Source organism: Phyllobates terribilis, unplaced genomic scaffold, assembly GCF_046119375.1.
Source record: "Phyllobates terribilis strain yellow unplaced genomic scaffold, ASM4611937v1 Scaffold_11__3_contigs__length_659146591, whole genome shotgun sequence".
Lineage (NCBI taxonomy): Eukaryota > Metazoa > Chordata > Amphibia > Anura > Dendrobatidae > Phyllobates > Phyllobates terribilis.
Window position 1 is genome coordinate 637,891,747 of NW_027362771.1, and position 8,010 is coordinate 637,899,756.

An 8,010-nucleotide genomic window follows, 5' to 3' on the forward strand; every position below is an offset into this window, starting at 1 on the left:
CGTCTTCAGGGAGATCCAGAGTGATTACCAAAAACCATTTCAAAAAGCATGAACTTGGAAATGTAGCAGAAGGTTCAAGAAGGTGAGGAACTGCCGAAAACCAGCTGATGGTACTGGAATCCGGATGGGTAGCAGAAGGTACAAGAGCCAATGGAACTACCGATGACCAGCTGACGGTACTGGAACCCGGTTACTAAGCAGGAGGTACCTGTGCCAGAAAGAACTACCAAGGACCAGCAGATGTTGGTGGAACTCGGATACTGAGAAGGAGGCACCTAAGCCAAAGGCACTGCCGAGAACCAGCTAACGGTACTGGAACCCGGATGGGTAGCAGAAGGTAAAACAGCAAATGGACCTACTGAGGACCAGCTAATGGTACTGGAACTCAGATAGACAGCAGAAGGTACCAATGAAAAAAAAAGTTGCAAGGCCGCGAGCCGGCCAGAGTTACCGAAACCCACAGTCCTACAGGGGATGCTTGTCCTATTGGCACTATGGAACCAGCCTTCATTGCGAGTTCCCGCAGCACATATTGGAGTCACCTAAACTGCAGGCACCATAGAGTCGGCTTACCCGACCGCAACACGACAGGACAATGTATTGGAGGCAAAGTGACGTTGACACTACCCGGAAACAGCTGGCGTGCTGGAACCAGGCTGGGTAGGAGGGAGTACCCATGCCAAAAGACACTGCCAGGAAACAGGTGACGGTACTGGAACCCAGATGGGTAGCAGAAGGTACTAGAGCCAATGGAACTACCGAGGACAGCTGATGGTACTGGAAACCGGTTACTAAGCAGGAGGTACCTGTACCAGAAAGCACTTCCAAGGACCAGCAGACGTTGGAGGAACTTGGATACCGAGAATGAGGCATCTAAGCCAAAGGCACTGCCGAGAACCAGCTGATGGTACTGGAACCCGGATGAGTATCAGAAGGTACAAGAGCCAATGGAACTACCGAGGACAGCTGACGGTACTGGAAACCGGTTACTAAGCAGGAGGTACCTGTACCAGAAAGCACTTCCAAGGACCAGCAGACGTTGGAGGAACTTGGATACCGAGAATGAGGCATCTAAGCCAAAGGCAGTGCCGAGAACCAGCTGACGGTACTGGAACCCGGTTACTAAGTAGGAGGTATCTGTGCCAGAAAGCACTACCAAGGACCAGCAGACGTTGGTGGAATTCGGATACCTAGAAGGAGGCCTCTAAGACAAAGGCACTGCCGAAAACCAGCTAACGGTACTGGAACCCGGATGGGTAGCAGAAGGTACAAGAACAAATGGAACTACCGAGGACCAGCTAATGGTACTGGAACTCAGATAGGCAGCAGAAGGTACCCATAAAAAAAAAAGTTGCAAGGCCGTGAGCCGGCCAGAGTTACCAAAACCCACAGTTCTACAGGGGGAACTTGTCCTATTGGCACTATAGAACCAGCCTTCATTGCGAGATCCCGCAGCACACATAGGAGTCACCTAAACTGCAGGCAACACAGAGTCGGCTAACCCGACCGCAACACGACAGGACAACGTATTAGAGGTAGTGTTGAGCCACCCCCGTAGTGTTCGAGTTCGGTTCGGTTCGTCGAACACCCGTATGTTCTACGAACTGTTCGTCGAACACCTTTGACCACCGTTAAAACCAATGGCAGGCAAACAAAAACACATAGCAACACATACAAAACACAAAGAAAACACTTCAAAGGTGTCAAAAAGCTGACAAACTGCTCAGAAGACACAACGAACACATGGAAAAGTGACAAGTACATATAATCATCTGAAAAGAAAAGAGGTGGAGGAGTAAAAGGAGGGGGAGACACAGATATAGGCATGTCATGCCCTTCTAAAACCAAAAAAGTGCGAAGCCGACACGGCCAGTCCGTTCCTGCCTGTGCCACCTCCGTGTCGCCGGGTTTGTGCCAGAGCTGCGGTGGACCCCCCTCTCCCAATACTGGTGCATGTCCGCTGGTGGGTCGAGCGAGCCCCCCTGCGGTGGAGGCAGGTCTAAGCTTTTTAATTTAAATTGTCTCTCTAATTTGAATGAGTACACTTTAAATCCATTTACAAGGATCTATTGGAGGGCAAGTCTCATGCAAGCAGCTGCGGGAATACCAGCTCCAGCAGCGTCCACTAAAGCTGCTGCAGTTAAATAGCTTTTATAAGGATCGAGCTTGGCGGTCCACCGCAAGGCGTCCTACCGCCAGTCCCTGCCCCTGTGCCTTGGGGTGCCTCCCCATGCTCTTCACTGAGTATCCCGGGGGCCCGAAGCATTTCCTTTAAAAAATTAAGTGTCCAAACTACAGGTGGTGTAGCTTGCTTAACAGCTGGGATAATCCGCTGACTAGCAGACACTGCTACTAGGCACAAAGTATTTCCTGGGCTAGATGCATTTACAAATTTGTAATTGGATACTCTCGTTGGATGATGAGAAAGCATTCCATAGAGTCTTCTGGCACGCCATATATTATTCTCTTAAAAAGATTGGGGTAGGGGTCTAGGGGACCCTTTTATAGCCAAAATCACGGCCCTGTATCGCAATACGTCACCTAGGCTGAAGATAAATGGAACTGTAGCACCCAGAGGGCTTGGTTGCTACAGAGGTATTGCACCTCACCCAGAGGTGTGATATCTCACTCTCAGGTAATGATGGAGTGTGGATCAGGACCCCGACACCTGCATGCATTACACCACATTGCTGTGGGGCAGGGCGACCAATATGCCGCTGAGATGGGCACGACAGTCCCTGTCCCTGGCTGGAGTGGGGGGAGGGAACACCGAGGAAGGGGAACCCTGTAGTGCAGGAGCAGGGAGGAAGCAGTTCCTGGGTGCATTGAGAAGGGAGTATAAAAGGTGGGCACCATCTTATTTCAGTGCAGAGAAGTCTGAGCAGAAGTGACAGGGAGCAGGGGATCTGCATGAGCTCTGCTCCGAGGCGGGCCTAGTAACAGAAACCCAGGCCTGGAAGAGGGAGAAGGAAGGAAGAGGAGCAGAGAAGGCTCCAGGAATGAGGAACAAAGGGATCCAAGGGGTGCGGACGGGCAAGTCGCCACCTCACGCCTGAATCCACCTGCGTGGAGGGGTCAGGCCAAAGGGGGAGACCGGTCCCCGAAACTAGTGGAGGCGGGAAACGACCATCAGCTAGAAACCGGAGGCTGTGACATTTTATGTGGCGCAGCCCCTCGCTACACCCGCTAGGAAGGCACCACATAGGGTCAGAGAAACTGGTGGCAAGTTTACCAAGAGGAGGCCCGAGGCAGCCGGACAGAAGCGTGGTCACTGGTGGGGTAAGAAAGGCCAGAGAAAGGACACACAAAGGAGGTCCTGTGAAGCGCTCCAAAGTTATCTGGGAGTTGGCCAAGCACCTCACCTGGTGAGCATGGTACGACGTGGACAGCCATTACCTGCAGAAGTGGTCTAGATAATAAGAACTGTGAGTAAAGGCCCTGGACTGCATCACTGACTCCGTGTCGTTACTGCTGCTGCCCTGCACCATCACCCCCATCCTCCGCATACACTGCCCTGAGGCTATACTCCTCCCGTGGGGAGTTATACTACGCTCTGCTGCACCCACAACACAAGCCTCAGCGGTCTGCCGTGCAGCGGCGGTTCACTCTGACCGCAATCCATGTGTGGCGTAGTCGGACATTTAAACATCAAAACCACATAAATAGTTCGGCCACTGGTTTGATCGCCCTGAGCCACGGAACCGGGTCGCCGCCACGGAGACTACAACCCCCAGCATCCACCAAAAAGGGTCCGGCTCCGGGTGTCCCAAGGCCCAGGGGGCGCGTCAGAACATTTTCATCAACATTCATAATCACCAATGGGACAAGGCAGGGATGTCCTCTGTCCCCTCTCTTATACATCCTAGTGACGGAGCACCTGCTCTCATCAATTCGCCATAACCACAATATTAGGTGGATTGAGGTGGGAGGCACCGAGTACAAGTGCTCTGCATTTGCTGATGATGTCCTAGTATATATCACTCAATCACATATATCCATCCCTGCTGTTATGGCTGAAATAGATCACTTTGTTACATGGTAAAATTTTAAAATCAATGCAGCGAAGTCTGAGACCCATCGATGTCTCCCTCCCCAAATCCATACAGGATTCCATCCAGTCCAACTTTCCCTTTGCCTGGCCCTCACAGGGTATCAAATACTTAGGAATTCCTATTCATAGAGACCTCTCCCATCTATGTTATCTTAATTTTGGGCCCTTTATTGAACAACTCCATACAGACCACGGTTGGCAATTTAGAACTGTAATATTCAGTACGTGAACCACTGGTGTTTTGTGGAAAAGCACATGTACACTGTGTTCCAAATTATTATGCAAAAAGTTTTTAGGAGTGATAAGGTAAGAATTTGTTTGTTTGTCAGTTAAACTCATTGATGGTGATGTGTGTCAGGACTCTTTATATCACTGTAAGCAATTGCAGACACCTGTGCTAATTAGTTTGGCAGGTGTGTCCAATGAAAGGCCAGACTTCTTAAGAAGGCTGTCCCACATTATTAAGCAGCCTACATTTTCTGCCAAAATGGGAAAGAAAAAGGATGTGTCGGCTGCTGAGAAGCAACAAATTGTGGAGTGTTTAGGTCAAGGCATGACTACAATCAACATTGCCAAGACACTTCATCCTGATCATCGCACAATCAAGAAGTATGTAGCTGATTCACAGTACTCACGTGTGTGTGCTGATAAGGGAAAATTGAGGACTCTTTCCTACAGGCAATTATGTCAGGTTAAAAGAGCAGCGGCAAAAAAGCCTTGTCATAGCAGCAGACAAATTTTTGAAGCTGCTGGTGCCTCCAACGTCCCCCAAACAACAAGATGCAGGGTCCTTCAGAGGTTTGCAGCTGTGCGTAAGCCATCCTGTCGACCTCCTCTATACACTGTACACAAGCAGAAACGGCTCCAGTGGGCCAAACAATACATGAAGACTGACTTCAAAACTGTTTTGTTCACCGATGAGTGCCATGCAACGCTCGATGGTCCAGATGGATGGAGTTGAGGATGGCTGGTTGATGAACACCCCATGCAAACACGGCTACAGCGCCAAAAAGGAGGAGGTGGAGTAATGTTTTGGGCTAGAATCATGGGGAGAGAGATTGTCGGCCCCTTTAGGATCCCTGAAGGGGTAAAGATGAACTCCATAATGTATGTGGAGTTTCTCAAACAGCATTTCCTGCCATGGTTCAAGAAGAAGAACCGTGTATTCCGCAGCAAGATAATTTTCATGCATGATAATGCACCATCTCATGCTGCACATAACACATCTGCATCTCTGGCTGATATGGGCATAAAAGGGGACAAACTTATGGTGTAACCCCAATGATCCCCTGAACTCAACCCCATTGAGAACCTCTGGAGCATCATCAAAAGGAGTGTCTATGATGGCAGGAGGCAGTTCACATCTAAGCAACAGCTCAGGGAGGGTATTCTGTCCTCATGCAAAACAATTGAAACAGAAACCATCCAAAACCTGACAAATTCAATGGACAAGAGAGTTCAGAAGCTCCTTTCGAACAAGGGGTCCTATGTGCAAATGTAACATCACCTAGAATAAAGTTGTGAGTTGAAAACTGTTTGATTTCAGTTTCTAATAACCTGCTAATGCTTATAATTTCAAAAATGACCATTTTTTTGTTCTTTATTAAAATGAAAAGGTTGATCGGAGAGTGTGGGGGATCTAAGAGTGTGGCAACCCAGTAGTCAGGATTATTTTGAATTCTGACAATCTGAGGGTCATGTTGCAGGTAGTGCAGAAAGAAGGCACTCATGTGTCTTGCGCATCTAGGAGCCCCAAAATTATTCTCCGGGCTAGATGCAGTTAAAAAATATTATTAATTTGAAAGCTGGTGGAGCTTAGCATAGATGGCCTAATAGAATCAGTACTGCAAACTGCTACAAGGCCCAAATTATTTTCCAGCCAAGATACAGATAAACGTGATTAGTAATTTGAAATCTGGTAGAGTTTAGTATAGATGGCCTAATAGAATCAGTACTGCACACTGCTACAAGGCCTAAATTATTTTCCAGCCAAGATACAGAAAAACATGATTAGTAATTTGAAAGCTTAAAACGGTTGGTGAGGTGATTTTAACAAATCATCAAGCTTTTCCTCTCCCAAGGATGACTCAGGGGTAGAAAAGTCATTTCTGATCCATGATTTGTTATGAACGTGAGTCTGTCTACATTATCAGTGGAGAGCCACGTGCGCTTTTCTGTCAGCGCACCACCAGCAGCGCTGAACACACGTTCAGACAGAACGCTAGCTGCGGGGCATGACAAGATCTCCAAGGCGTAAGTGGTGAGCTCCGGCCATTTATTCAGATTGGAAGCCCCAAAAGAGCAAGGGTCCAGTGACACAGTCATGGCTTCAATGTTTACTTGGAGATAATCCTGTACCATCGTCTCTAGGCGTTGACTATGTGTCAGACTTCTTGTCTGGACCTTGCAGATGTTAGCCCTTCCACATACAACTCCTCCTCCTCTACTTCCTCCACCTCCTCTTGTGCCACCACCTGACTCCGAATTCTGTTTAACATGTGCTCCAGCATGTAAATCACCGGAATAGTCATGCTGATAATGACATCGTCAGCACTAAACATGTTCCTCACCATTTCAAAACTGTGCAGAAGGGTGCATAGGTCCCTGATCTGAGACCACTCCTCCAGCGTGATTTGCCCCACCTCTGGCTCTCGTTGGCCCAGGCTATACGTCAGAACGAATTGCAGCAGGGCTTGTCGGTGCAGCCACAGTTGCTGTAACATGTGCAGAGTTGAATTCCACCGGGTATGCACATCGCATTTTAGCCGGTGAAGTGGCAGGCCCAACGACTTCTGTAGAGATGTAAGTCGCTGAGCTGCGGGATGCGAACGGCGGAAGTGAGCACACAGCGACAGTGCCCACTGCAGGCCGTGTTTGACAATGCTGCAAACCTGGGTGCGGCCCTTCGCCGTTTCAATGTTACACACTAGTGCCTTGTATGGCTCACGTGTTGAACCTGGTTGTCCAGCAATTTTTAGCCCACTATCCCGGACTAGATGGCCATCTCTTCCCTGGTTTCAGGTCCAGTGGAGACAACCATTCATGAAACTTGTTCTCCAGAGCTGACCACAACTCCTCAGCAGTGTGACTCACATTTCCCAGACATTTCAAAGTAAAAACTGCCTGATGATGTTGAGCCCTGCTGCCAGCATAGTAAGGAGGTGTGCAGGATCCCTTCTGCGCAGTTAGAAAGCTTGTGGAATGACCAGACAGCCTTTGGGTGCAGGTGGAGGACCAAGAGGAGGTTGAGGAGGCAGAAGCAGTGGAGGAACTTCGAGATGAAGAGGATTGACGCACAACTCGTGGGGACGGTAAGACTTGGATAGCAGCCCCTTGTCCTGCTGTCACCATAGTTACCCAGTGCCCAGTCAGCGACATGTAACGCCCCTGTCCATGACTACTCGTCCAAGTGTCTGTGCTGAAATGCACCAAGTCACACACAGAGTTTCTCAAAGAAGCAGTGATGTTGTGTGCGACATGCTGGTGGAGCGCAGGCACACCTTACTTTGAGAAGTAGTGCCGACTGGGCATCTTTTACTGGGGCACTGCGATGGACATAAGGTCTCGAAAATCCTCTGTGTCCACCAGGCGGAAAGGCAGCATTTCTGTAGCCAAGAGCTTGCAGATGGTGAAATTCAACCTCTTAGCTTTCTCATGGCTAGGAGGAAATGGTCTTTTACTTGTCCACAACTGAGGGACCGAGGGCTGGCTGTTGTGCTTAGACGGGGTTGAGAAGGGTGTCCCCAGCAAACTGCCGGTCTGTGAGGAAGATGCAGTCGGACATGTTAGGTTGCCTTGATCCAAAGGTGGTGATATCGATGTCGGACAGCGCTCAACACCATCTGGTGTTTCCACCTCCAAAGAAAATGATGACCTGCCAATCACGCTGGCTGTTGCGGGTAAAGAGGTGGCAAGTCTGCATCCCAAAACATGCATGAAGTACTCAAACTATTGATTTT